Raw genomic sequence first — 14280 nt, 5'->3', positions numbered from 1 at the left:
TTTTTATATATTCCCAAAAAATTCCATGTTGATTTTCACGGCATTTGGAATTGTGCAGAACAGAGGACTCAGATTTGCTCCTTTTCTAGTCCAGAATTCCAGCTGCCTGAATTCTCCCTCTTCAAATAAACCTTGCAAAATAAGAGAGAAAAGGCATAAGTGTGGTACCACAAAGTAATATAACAACCCATAAAGCGATAAATATCAACATGAAAGCATGATGCAAAATGGACGTATCAACAGGCCATAAAAGAATTTTGATGTTTTAATTCCCTACGTAAGTAACTATTTTGGTCAAACTGAGAAGACATGAAACCTTTGACACTAGTTTCAATCTCTTCCAACCTTCTGAAATAGTTTGGTTAGGCCATGAGGAAAGGTCTCTCACGAACAAGCCCAAGAGCAAGCGAGGAAAATGGGTAAAGGAAAACGGCAAAGGGCAAAAGAAAACGGCAAAAGAGAAAGGCAAAAAGGCAAAGGAGAAAGGCAAATGAAAACGACAAATGTGAAGTGGGGGAGAGGAAAACGAGAGGCAACTGGCAAAAAAGGTAAATGCAAGAGATGAGTTTGTGACACCTACTTGGGTAGATCTTGACTTGATCTCTCCTCCCCGGCAACGGTGCCATAAATCCTGCTGCTACTGCGTCAACAGGCCTTCCCTGGTAACGGCACCACGAATCCTTCTGCTACGGGCTACGCCTATAGGGACTTCCTTGGCAAATATGCAAAGGATTCCCCGCGGCCTTGGAGCCTTGCGTTGGTGTTCCCTTGAAGAGGAAAGGGTGATGTAGCACAGCAGCATTAAGTATTTCCCTCAGTTTGAGAACCAAGGTATCGATCCAGTGGGAGGATCGCGTCAAGTCACAAGTACCTGCACAAACACAAAGAACTTGCACCCAACACTATGAAGGGGTTGTCAATCCCTTATAGATTGTTTGCAAAGTGAGAACTGAAAGCAAAAAAGTAAACAAAGCAAAGTAAAAGTGAAAGTGGAGACGATAGTTGTGAATAGACCCGGGGGCCGTAGTGTTCACTAGTGTCTTCTCTCATGAAAGCAAGTAGACAGTGGGTGAACGAATTACTGTCGAGCAATTGATAGAACCGCGCACATTCATGACGTTATCTAAGGCAATGATTATATCTATAGGCATCACGTCCAAAACAAGTAGACCGATACTTTCTGCATCTACTACTATTACTCCACACGTCGACCGCTATCCAACATGCATCTAGTGTATTAAGTTCAAAAGAACAGAGTAACGCCTTAAGCAAGATGACATGATGTAGATGGACAATCTCAAATCTATGATGGAAGCCCATCTTGTGACCCTTGATGGCAACAACACGGTGCGTGCCTTGCTGCCCCTTCTGTCACCGGGAAAGGTCACCGCACGGTATGAACCCAAAACCAAGCACTTCTCCCATTGCAAGAATCATAGATCTAGTTGGCCAAACAAAACCCAAGACTCGGAGAGACTTACAAGGATATCAAATCATGCATATCAGAAATCAGCAAAGACTCAAATATAATTCAGAGATAATCTGATCACAAATCCACAATTCATCGGATCTCGACAAACACACCGCCAAAGAGGATTACATCGGATAGATCTCCATGAAGATCATGGAGAACTTTGTATTGAAGATCCAAGAGAGAGAAGAAGCCGTCTAGCTACTAACTACGGACCCGTAGGTCTGAAGTGGACTACTCACGAGTCATTGGAGAGGCGAGGATGTTGATGTAGAAGCCCTCCAACTCCAAAGTCCCCTCCGGCAGGGCACCGGGAAGGGTATCCAGATGAGATCTCGCGGAAACGGAAGCTTGCGGCGGCGGAAAAGTGTTTTCGTGGATGCCCTAATTTTTCTGCGATTTTAGGGAATTTATAGACTAAAGAGCTAGGGAAGGGGAGCGCCAGGGAGGCCACAAGCTTGGTGGCCGCGGGGCCCCCTGACCGCGGCAACAGGGCTTGTGGGCTCCCTGTGGCCCCCCTGCCTTGGCGCTGAAGTCCCCCGATCTTCTTCTATTCTGGAAAAATTTATTTCAGGGATTTTTTTACGTTTGGACTCCGTTCCAAAATCAGATGTGAAAAGAGTCAAAAACAAAAAAAAACAGGAACTGACACTTGGCACTGAATTAATAAGTTAGTCCCAAAAAAGATATAAAAGGTATATAAAACATCCAAAGTTGACAAGATAACATCGTGAAACCATCAAAAATTATATATACGTTTGAGACGTATCACCTCCTACTAGAAATCTTGATATGTCGCCTGTGCTTGATGATGCTACTTGTGTTGTCCATGATGCTTATGATGATGCTATGCTAGATACTATGCCTGATGATGCTATGCTTGATGATATGCCTGATGATGCTATGCTTGATACTATGCCTGATGATGCTATGCCTGATACTGCTTTGCCACTTGGTGCGTTCCTTGATGCACATATTGCTAGAGTTGCTGCTAAATGTGATGGTACTTCTGAAACTGCTGATACTATTGAAGTAGAACCTGCTACTATGCCTGAATTGCATGTTATGCCTGATACGCGCTATGTTATGGAGGGAGAGATAGCTGAGGATTTTCTTGCGTGTAAGGATAGCTATGATGTTGAGAAACTTCTGCGCAAGTGGAAAGAAAAATCTCTCAACGCTAGGATGAAATACGACCCGAAGTTTGCCACTTCGCCTATCTTTGTGACCGATAAGGATTATGAATTCTCTGTCGACCCTGAGTTAATCACTCTGGTCGAATCTGATCCTTTTCACGGTTATGAATCTGAAACGGTTGTAGCCCATCTTACCAAACTGCATGATATAGCCACCCTATTCACTAGTGAGGAAAAGATCCGCCACTACTATATGCTCAAGCTATTTCCTTTCTCGCTAAAGGATGATGCTAAGACCTGGTTCACTTCTCTTGCTCCTGGTTGTGTGCGTAGCCCCCAGGATATGGTCTACTACTTCTGTGAAAAATATTTTCCTGCCCATAAGAAGCAAGTTGCCTTGCAGGAAATATACAACTTTGCTCAAGCTGAAGAAGAGAGTCTCCCACAAGCTTGGGGGAGGCTCATCCAGCTACTGAATGCTTTGCCTGATCACCCTCTTGAGAAGAATGAAATACTTGATATGTTCTATAATGGACTTACCGATGCTTCCAATGACCACCTAGATAGTTGTGCCGGTAGTGTTTTTAGGGAACGAACCGTAGAACATGCTGAGATTCTGTTGAACAACATCTTGTGCAATGAGAATGCTTGGACTATTCCCGAACCACCTCCTAAGCCAACTCCGAAGAAAAGAGGTATTCTATTCCTCAGTTCTGAATATATGCAAGAAGCCAAGAAATCTATACGAGAGAAAGGCATTAAATCTGAAGATGTCAAAAATCTACCACCTATCGAAGAGATCCATGGTCTTGATAACCCGATACATGTAGTAGAAGTAAATTCTCTGCGTAGGTTTGATGAGAGTAATATTCCTTTTGAAAAACCTGCTAGCTTATGCGTGGATGAATTTGATAACTTCGTTGCCAAACAACAGAGTTTCAATGATTATGTTAGCAGAGAATTGGAACAGAATGCTCGTATGCTTAGTCATTTAAGTGCTTGTGTGGACAGAAACGTCAACGATCTTAAACTTGTGAGTAAACATGCCTCTATGGTTACTACTCAAGTAGAACAAGTACGTAAAGCTCAAAATGACTTGCTCAATGAGTTGAATGACAATTCCGTCAGAGTCGTCACTAGAGGCGGTAGAATGACCCAGGTACCTTTGTATCCTGAGGGTCATCCGAAGAGAACTGAACAAGATTCTCAAGGAGTTAGCACTGATGCACCTAGTCATCCTAGAAAGAAGAAGAAAGATGATAGGAACCTGCACGCTAGCAACCCTGTTGCTGCTACACCTGAGAGTCCAAACGATGCATGTGTCTCTGATGCTGAAACACAATCTGGTGATGAACATGAGCCTAATGATAATATCAATAGTGATGTTCATGAAGATGCTCAACCTAGCAATGATAAGGATGTGGAGATTGAACCTAGTGTTGATCTTGATAACCCACAGCCTAAGACTAGAAGATACGATAAGAATGACTTCGCTCCTAGGAAGCACGGTAAAGAAAGGGAACCATGGGTTCAGCTATGCCCTTTCCTCCCAAACTATCCAAGAAAAAGGATGATGAGGATTTTGAGCGATTCGTTGAAATGATCAGACTTGTCTTTCTGCAAATGCGTCTGACAGATATGCTCAAGATGTCTCCGTATGCTAAGTACATGAAAGATATTGTGACTAATAATAGGAGGGTACCTGAGATTGAGATTTCCACCATGCTTGCCAATTACACTTTCAAGGGTGGAACTCCGAAGAAACTAGGTGATCCCGGTGTGCCCACTATACCTTGCTCCATTAAAGGCAACTACGTTAGAACTACGTTGTGTGACCTTGGAGCCGGTGTTAGTGTTATGCCTCTCTCTCTTTATCGTAGACTTGAACTGGATAAGTTGACACCCACTGAAATCTCTCTACAAATGGCCGACAAATCAAGTGCTTCCCCTATCGGCATTTGCGAGGATGTGCCTGTTGTGGTTGCTAACACCACTATCTTAACAGACTTTGTTATCTTGGATATTCCCGAGGACGATGCCATGGCTGTCATCCTCAGAAGACGCTTTTTAAACACCGCAGGGGCTGTTATAGATTGCAACAAAGGCAATGTCGCTTTCCATGTCAACGGTAATGAGCATACGGTGCACTTTCCGAAGAAACAATATCGAGTACATTGCATCAATGCTATCGAAAAAACTTCATCGATTCTTATTGGGAGCTTTGAATGCCCTATTCCTCATGTCAAGATGAAGTATCATTTGCTTGTTGGGGAGATACACATCCCCATCGAGGTGACCTAATGACTATTCAAAAATTCTCCGTTCTCTTTTGCGATTCGAAAAAGTTTTATCGAGGGGATTTGATCAACCCCATTGACGGATTTCTTTCGATGACCATGAGATGGATGAATCGAGGAGTCACAAACCTCTGTTCCAAGCTTTCACCTTCCGTTGCTTAGAATAAAAATGATAGTTTGGTTTAGCTTTCCCTGTTTCCTGTTTTAGCGTCCCGTGGAAAAGTACCCCGGAGCTGGTTATTTCCCTCCTTGGGAGTAGACCAAGTTACGCCAAAAGCCTAAGCTTGGGGGAGTACGTGTTCTCACGGACTTTACATTCTTGCTTATGCTTTCACTTTGTTAGCCGGTGTTCACACTTTATCATCCATGCTAGTTTATTTTCTTTTTCTTGTTTTCTTTTCGTGTGTCTGTCTAGTTTGAGAAAACCCAAAAAGATTTTCCTTTTCTTCTTTTGCTTGTTGGGAGCTTTCCCGTGTAGATAGTTTTCTTTTTCTTTGGGTTAAGGTAGAAGATATTGGTTACAATGTTTAGTGGCTCTTGCATGCATACCTGTTTAGCTTTCAAAGAGCCATATTACTTTGTCTTCTCCTTTATGTTTGCCTGCAAATTCCAGCTTTAGTCCAATGCACGAGCACTCTTATTATTGTTCACATCATTCGGTCGTGCAAGTGAAAGGCAATAATGACGATATATGATGAAGTGACTGAGCCTGGAAAAGCTGGTATGAACTCGATCTATTTTGTTTTTGTAAATATGACTAGCTCACTGTTCCTAGTTCAGCTTTGTTGCGAGAGAAACATGTTTGCAATGACAACTTAGAGACCATAGTTGCTTATGCCATGCTTACTTAGCTAGGAGCTTATAATGGTTTGTCTTGGTTGCCAACATGAATGTTGAGATGACTATGATGTAGTACGATAGGATGGTATCCTCCTTTGAATGATTCAAGTGGCTTGACTTGGCGCATGTTTACACATGTAGTTGAAACAAAATCAACATAGCCTCTATGATATTCATGTTCATGGTGATTTATGTCCTACTCATGCTTGCACTCAATGTTAGTTAATCTCAATGCATTTTGATGATTGTTGTCACTCTCTAGTTGGTCGCTTCCCAGTCTTTTGCTAGCCTTCACTTGTACTAAGCGGGAATACTGCTTGTGTAACAACAAGATCAAACAGAGTTCGTCAATTTTTTTCTTTTGTCTCTTTCAGTTTGTCAACTGAATTGCTTGAGGACAAGCAAGGCTTTAATCTTGGGGGAGTTGATATGTCTCCGTCGTATCTACTTTTTCGAACTCTTTTGCCCTTGTTTTGGACTCTAATTTGCATGATTTGAATGGAACTAACCCGGACTGACGCTGTTTTCAGCAGAATTGCCATGGTGTTGTTTTTGTGCAGAAATAAAAGTTCTCAGAATGTCCTGAAAATTTACGGAGATTTTTTCTAGAATAAAAGAAAAATACCTGCGCAAAGATCCACCGGAGGGGCGTGCCGGTGGGCCACAAGCCCACAGGCCGCGACCACCCCCTATGGTCGCATCGTGCAGGCTTGTGGGGCGCACGTGGCACCACCGCCCCCAAACTCAGCTCTATATCTTCCGTTTCGCCTCGAAAAAAATCAGGGAGAAGGTTTCATTACGTTTTGCAATATGGAGGCGCCGCCACATCCTGTTCTTCATCTGGAGGGCAGATCTGGAGTCCGTTTCGGGCTCCGGAGAGGGGAAATCATCGCCATCGTCATCATCAACCTTTCTCCATCGACAATTCCATGATGCTCTTCATCATTCGTGAGTAATCTCATCGTAGGCTTGCTGGACGGTGATGAGTTGGATGAGATCTATCATGTAATCGAGTTAGTTCTTGACGGGGATTGATCCCTAGTATCCACTATGTTCTAGATTGATGTTGCTACTACTTGGCTATGCTTAATGCTTGTCACTAGGGGCCGAGTGCCATGATTTCAGATCTGAACCTATTATGTTGTCGCCAATATATGCGTGTTTTAGATCCTATCTTGCAAGTTGTAGTCACCTACTATGTGTTATGACCCGGCAACCCCGGAGTGACAATAGCCGGAACCACTCCCGGAGATGACCATAGTATGAGGAGTTCATGTATTCACCGCGTGTTAATGCATTGGTCCGGTTCTTTATTAAAAGGAGAACCTTAATATCCCGTAGTTTCCATTAGGACCCCGCTGCCACGGGAGGGGTGGACAATAGATGTCATGCAAGTTCTTTTCGCTAAGCACATATGACTACATACGGAATACATGCCTACATTAGATTGACGAACGGGAGCTAGTCACATATCTCTCCGTGTTATAGCCGTTACATGATGAATCACATCCGTCATACTCATCCATCACCGATCCACTACCTACGAGTCTTTTACTACTGGTCCTCGCTATGTTACTTTGCCTAGGCTTGTCCCTTGCTACAAAAGGGATTGGGCCACTTTGCTGCTGCTGCTACTTGTTACTTTGCTGCTGCTGTTGCTACTGTTGTTCCTTGCTACTTCGCTGCTACTTGTTGCAAGACTTTTCTGGAGCCGTAGCCGGGGAAGCATTCTTCTTAAGAATAATCCCCCGTCAACGTGCTGGCGCCATTGATACAACAGTTAGGAATAGTCTGCCGTCAACAGATCGTTTCTGGCACCGTTGCTATCATACTACTTTGCTACTGATACTTTGCTTGCAGACACTAATCTTTCAGGTGTGGTTGAATCTGACACATTCAGCTGCTAATACTTGAGAATATTCTTTCGCTTCCCGTCGTGCGAACCAACAAATTTGGGTTGAATACTCTACCCTCGAAAACTGTTGCGATCCCATACGCTTGTGGGACATCAGGGGCCCACTAGACACCTGGTCATGCGTGGTGGGGCTGGCGCGCCGTTGTGCCTAGTGGGCACCTGGGACACCGCCCGTGTGATGCTTCCAGCGCTAGATATTCTTAAATATTCAGAAAAAATCGTGTGAAAGTTTCAGATCATTTGAAGAACATTTATTTTTGGGTACTTTTTTATTGCATGAAAAATTCAGAAAACAGGATAATCATGGCATTTATTGTACTTAAATAAAAATAACAGGAAAAGTAAAATGGGTAGAGAGAGTTGTGCCTACTCAATTCATTGACCTCATGCCTCTTGAAAATGATTCATTAACAAGGTTGATCAAGTCTTATTAACAATCACTTCCAATTAGCATGATCCCAAAGAACTTTCGTAAAACACTAGGTTACCTCAATGGGGATGTGCATATCCCCAACAATAATTATCCCATATTTATTTTTGGAAGTAGGTAGAGGTAGTTTAAAACTTACATTGGTGGTAGTCGGAGATTTTTCAATAAAATTAACACCATTCACTTGAAATTGTTTCCTCGAAAGATGCATTGAATGTTCTTTACCATTGACATGAAAAGTGACTTTTCTTTTGTTGCAATAAATAATAGCCCATGCAGTATTCAACAAAGGTCTACCAAGGATAATTGACATGTTGTCATCCTTGGGCATATCAAGTATAACAAAGTCTGTCAAGATAGTAACATTTGCAACAACAACAGGTACATCCTCACAGATACCAATAAGTATGACATTTCATTTGTGAGCCATCTGAAATGAAATTTGAGTAGGTGTGAGTTTATTCAAGTCAAGTATTTTGTATAAAGATAAAGGCATAACACTAGCATCAACTCCTAGATCACATAAAGTAGTTTTCACATAGTTACTTTTGATGGAACATGGTATAGTTGGTATTCTTGGATCTCCTAGTTTTTTAGGTACTCCATCCTTAAAAGTATAATTAGCAAGCATGGTAGAGATTTAAGCTTCAGGTATTTTTATTTTATTAGAGATGATGTCTTTCATGTATTTAGCATAGGGGCCATCTTTAAAAGATCAGTTAAACGAGTATGCAAAAAGACTGGCCTAAGAATTTCAGCAAAGCGTTCAAATTCTTCATCATCTTTCTTCTTAGTAGGTTTGGGTGGATAAGGCATGGGTTTTTGAATGCATGGCTCTCTTTCTTTGCCATGCTTTCTAGCAACAAAATCTCTTTTATCATAATGTTTATTCTTAGGTTGTGAATTATCAAGATCAAGAGTAGGTTCTATCTCAACATCATTATCTGGTTCTTTATCATTGTTATGTTGAGCATCTACATGACCATCATCATTATCATTTTCATTATTACTAGGTGAATGCTCATTACCAGATTGAGTTTCACCATGATAGATAGAGATACATTAGCATTAGCACAAGGTTTTTCTACTCCAGATTCACTAGAAGTATGCAAGGTCCTACCATTTTTCTTTTTCTTTTTCTTCCTAGAAGGACTAGGTGCATCAATATTAAGTCTTTGTGAATCTTGTTCAGTTATTTTAGGATGACCTTCTGGATATAGTGGATCTTGAGTCATTGTTCCGCCTCTATTCATTACTCTGACAACATGATCATTCATATTATTAGGCATTTCATGAAGTAACTCACTTTGAGATTTAATAACTGGTTCTAGTTGAGTTTGAACCATAGAAGCATGTTTTCCTACACCTCTTACATCATTGGTGATTCTAAATAACAAGTCACTTAAGCACGCAATCATATGAGAGTTTGGTTTCAATCATTTCATAACATAGGAGTTGAAATGATCTTGCTTTCTAATATAATGATCAAACTCATATAAGCATTGACTAGGATGTTTATTGTAAGGGATGTCACCTTCATCAAACATTAAAAGATAATTTACCTCCACCACTTGTGGTGGGGTGTTGAGATCATGTATTTCTTCGATGGGTGATAAATTCTTAAAATCTTTAGCTTTAATGCCTTTTTCCTTCATACAATTCTTTGCCTCTTGCATAGTTTGAGGACTAAGGAATAATAGACCTCTCTTCTTTGGAGTGTGTTTAGGTGGTGGTTCAGGAAGTGTCCATTCATCTTAATTCTTCAATATATTAGTCAATAATTCGTTAGCTTGTTCGGCAGTTCGTTCCCTGAGAACACAACCGACACAACTATCTAGGTGGTCCCTAGAAGCATCGGTTAGTCCATTATAAAATATATCAATTATTTAATTTTATTAAGAGGGTGATGAGGCAAAGCATTAAGCAATTGGAGAAGCCTCCCCCAAGCTTGTGGGAGACACTCTTCTGCAATTTGCACAAAGTTAAACAATTCCTGTAAGGCGGCTTGTTTATTATGAGCAGGAAAATATTTTTGAGAGAAGTAATAAATAATATCCTAGGGACTACGCACACAACCAAGAGCAAGAGTATTGTACCAAATTTTAGCATCACCCTTTAATGAGAACGGAAATAATTTGGGAATGTAGTAGTAGCGAATTTTCTCATCATTAGTAAACGACGTGCTATATCGTTTAGCTTAGTGAGATGTGCCACAACACTTTAATTTTCATAGCCATGAAAAGGATAAGATTCAACCAAAATAATTACCTCTGGGTCGACAGAGAATTCATAATCCTTATCGGTAACAAAGATATGTGAACTAGCAAACTTAGGATCATATTTCATTCTAGCATTCAAGGATTTTTATTTCAACATGCATAACAGTTTCTTAAGATCTTCTCTATCCTCACAAGCAAGAAAGTATGTAGCTATTTATTCATCCATAACATAACCATCAGGTATTTCAGGCATTTCGGTACTAGAATAGTCATGTATAAAAGGTATTTCAATATTTTTAGTTGCAAAGAATTCATCAGTTTCAATAGTATCATCAGTTCGAGCATGCTAAATTTCTTTAGCTCTAACAAGTTGTTCATCAAGAAATTCACCTAGTGGCACAGTATCATCAAGCAAGGTACTAGCATCATCATAAGCATCATTCACAATAAAGGTAGCATCATTAATAACTTGCGACTTATCACGATTAATAGCATGTGGTGGTGGTGTTGCAAGTCTATTCAAAACAGAGGGTGAGTCAAGTGCAGAGCTAGATGGTAGTTCCTTACCTCCCCTCGTCTTAAAGGGAACAGTCTTGGTTCTTGGATCTTTCAGATTCTTGATAGTGATCAATAAATAGATATCCCAAGTGACTCAACAAATATAGCTATGCTCTCCGGCAACGGCGCCAGAAAACGTTCTTGATAACCCACAAGTATATGGTATCGCAATAGTTTTCGAGGGTAAAGTATTCAACCCAAATTTATAGATTCGACACAAGGGGAGTGAAAGAATATTTGCGGGTATTAGCAGCTGAGTTGTCAATTCAACCACACTTGGAGATTTAGTATCTGCAACACAGTGATCAGTAGCACAGTAATATGATAGTTTTGATAGCAGTGGTGAGACTAGTAGCACTAACGGTAAGAATTATAGCAGTTTCGTAGCAGTTGTAACAACAATGGCAACAATAGTAACTTAGCAAGACCAATACGTGGAAAACTCGTAGGCACTGGATCGATGATATTGCTGGACAATATTCATCGTATATCAGTCACAACATAGGGCAACACGGAACTAGCTCCCGTTGATCGATATAATGTAGGCATATATTTCGTAAATAGTCATACGTGCTTATGAAAAAGAACTTGCATGACATATTTTGTCCTACTCTCCCCTGACAGCGGGGTCCATAAGGAAACTAAGGGATATTAAGGCCTCCTTTTAATAGAGAATCGGAACAATGCATTAATACATAATGAATACATGAACTCCTCATACTACGGTAATCACCAGAAAGAATCCCAGTTATTGCCACTTTGGGGTATGCGGATCCTAACACGTAGTAGATACATATAACTTGCAAGATCGAATCTGGAACATAGATATAATGGTGAAAACATAAACGGTTCAGATCAGAAATCGTGGCACTCAGGCCCTAGTGACATGCATTAAGGATAACAAAGTCATAGCAACATCAATCTCTGAACATATTGGATACTAGGGATCAAGCCCTAACAAAACTAACTCGATTACATGATGAATATCATCCTTCTCTTCACCGACCAGCAAGCCTACGAAGGGATTACTCACTCCTGATGGAGAGCATCATGGAATTGGTGATGAAAGAGGGTTGGTGATGATGAAGACCGAAGATTCCCCTCTCCGGAGCCCCAAACGGACTCGAGATTAGGCCTCCCGATGAAGAACATGAGGTGGCGGCTGCTTCGCATTATGAAATGTGATTAAATTTCCTCTCTTATTTTTTCTCCAAAAATAGGATTTCATAGCGCTCGAATTAGGGTTAGTTGAGCCCGGGGGGCCCCACTAGACACCAGGCCGCACCAAGGGGCTGGCGCGCCCTAGTGCCTAGTGGGTGCGTGGGCCCCCCCTCTAGTGGGTCTTGGTTCCTGTATTTTTAATTTATTCAATAAAAAAAACCCAAAAAGTTTCGGCCCATTCCGAGGACTTCTATTTCTACACAAAAAGCAACACCATGGTAGTTGTGCTGAAAAGAGAGTCAGTCCGTGTTAATTTCATTCAAATCATGCAAATTAGAGTCCAAAACAAGAGTAAAAGTGTTAGGATAAGTAGATACGACAGAGACGTATCAGCTGCCCTGACGCATTCACCAGCAACCCCGCGCGAGCAACCATACATGTGGCATTAACGGGATGGTAGGCGGGCATCATTGCAGCACTCGAAACCGCGGGCGTCAGCGAGGTCCCCACGAATCCGCATGAGCTTGTGTATGTGCAAGCGCGAGCGCCTCCTCATGCGCCCGTGCTTGTGCGCGACCCTCCACACACCGCACCGGTCCCCGTGCACGTGCCCGCACCCATGGTGCCCGTCCGTGTGCACGCGCCTGCACCCGTCAAGGCCCCCTGAGCAGATTAGGATGCCGTTGTCAACCACTTCCTCGTAGCGCCCCGGCCCCGCGCGCATCATTCATGTGACGGACGGCTCTTTGCTTGGGAAGTTCATAACATTCTAGTCTCGTGTGAAGAATTGAGCAACTGCGCTCTGGAGCACGACAACGCCGGCGCAGGGCACCGCCGCCACAACTTTTTTTCTTTATATTGTATATCGATCGTATGAATGTAAAATTAAAGCTTGACTGAATTAAATCTATGGTTTGAATAACTAAGTATTTATCTCTGAATTCACATAGTAATTAAAGTAAATAAAAACATCAATATTTTTTCTCAAGAAACAATCATCACAAACGGTTCAGATCGACACATACGTTTCGTTTGCCAGTAAGCCAAGTGAAAAATTGACGCGAAGGATTGATGCATCGGCTCATCGCAAACGTTTATCTAGAATGGCGTGTGTGCTTAGTACACATAATGAGTTTAGATTTGCATCTTTCATATTGGGTAAACTGTCATATGTCAAATTGGAAACTTTGGCATTTATCGATCTAGTCACATTGGCATTGCCAACATCGTAGCACTAACATTTGTCAAAATTTGCAGGAACAAAATCACTATTATGGTGCAATCTTGGAACTGAAATTCACTAAACATAGATTTCATTCATAGATTGAGCAGCTGTTTTTGTACAAAATAGTTTAACTCGATAGCCGAACCGAACAAAATTTTCCCCAATTATTGTCAACCATGTATTGAAATAACTAGTTCAACTATATATACTAGCTAATTTAAAGTACGCAATACAGTTCAACCGTATCTATAGTTAGATGAACTGAACAAATTAGCCCTTAATTGCTACTACGGAGGGGCTTTGTACTACTTCTAGCAGATTCGGGTGCGCTTAGTAAGAGCGAAAGGAGGAGGAGCCTGTCAACGAGCTGGTGGAGTCGACTTCATTGCCTGTCAATGCTTTCTTCCATCGCTCCAGACGTGCCTCCTCAAAGCGAAGGGACTCGGCTAGATCTGTGCATTCTCCATCACCGTTGTGGCTTCTCCCGCGGCCACGACATCGGTGAGCTTCTTCGCATGCACGACCTCGCGCTCCACCTCCTTCTCTTGGAAGTAGATGTAGCGCGCAAGGTTTGCAACATAGAAGACCGACAGTGAGCCTTTGGCGGCGTCCACCTCCCGCATTCGGCCCGTGGTGACGGAGCGGGTCATGACCCCGTCGCCTGATGGCGGGGTTACGGCCAAGGCGAACGACGGTGTGGTAGCGCCCAAGGCGGCCACCGCTAGGATGGTGACCCTGACGGGTGCCGGTGGGGTGGCGGCCACGGCGGCCACTAGCAGTAGCTGCCTTCGGGCAACTGTGGCAGTAGTGGGTAGCATGCACACACCCATCAGGGATGCCACGTGCACTGCATGCTTTAGAGGATTGCCGCGCCTACGCGGTGAAGCCTCCCAACTAGAGTTGTCCTCTGACGGAGTGGCTGAGTGACGACGGCCGGCTGGTGCCATTGGTGATTGGGGAGATGGAATCTAGATAAGCTACAATGAGGGAGGGGATGAAGACAATGTGGAGTCGTCGAGGGCTTATAT

This window comes from Hordeum vulgare, chromosome 1H, assembly GCF_904849725.1.
Source record: "Hordeum vulgare subsp. vulgare chromosome 1H, MorexV3_pseudomolecules_assembly, whole genome shotgun sequence".
NCBI lineage: Eukaryota > Viridiplantae > Streptophyta > Magnoliopsida > Poales > Poaceae > Hordeum > Hordeum vulgare.
Note: the sequence above shows the minus strand (reverse complement) of the source record.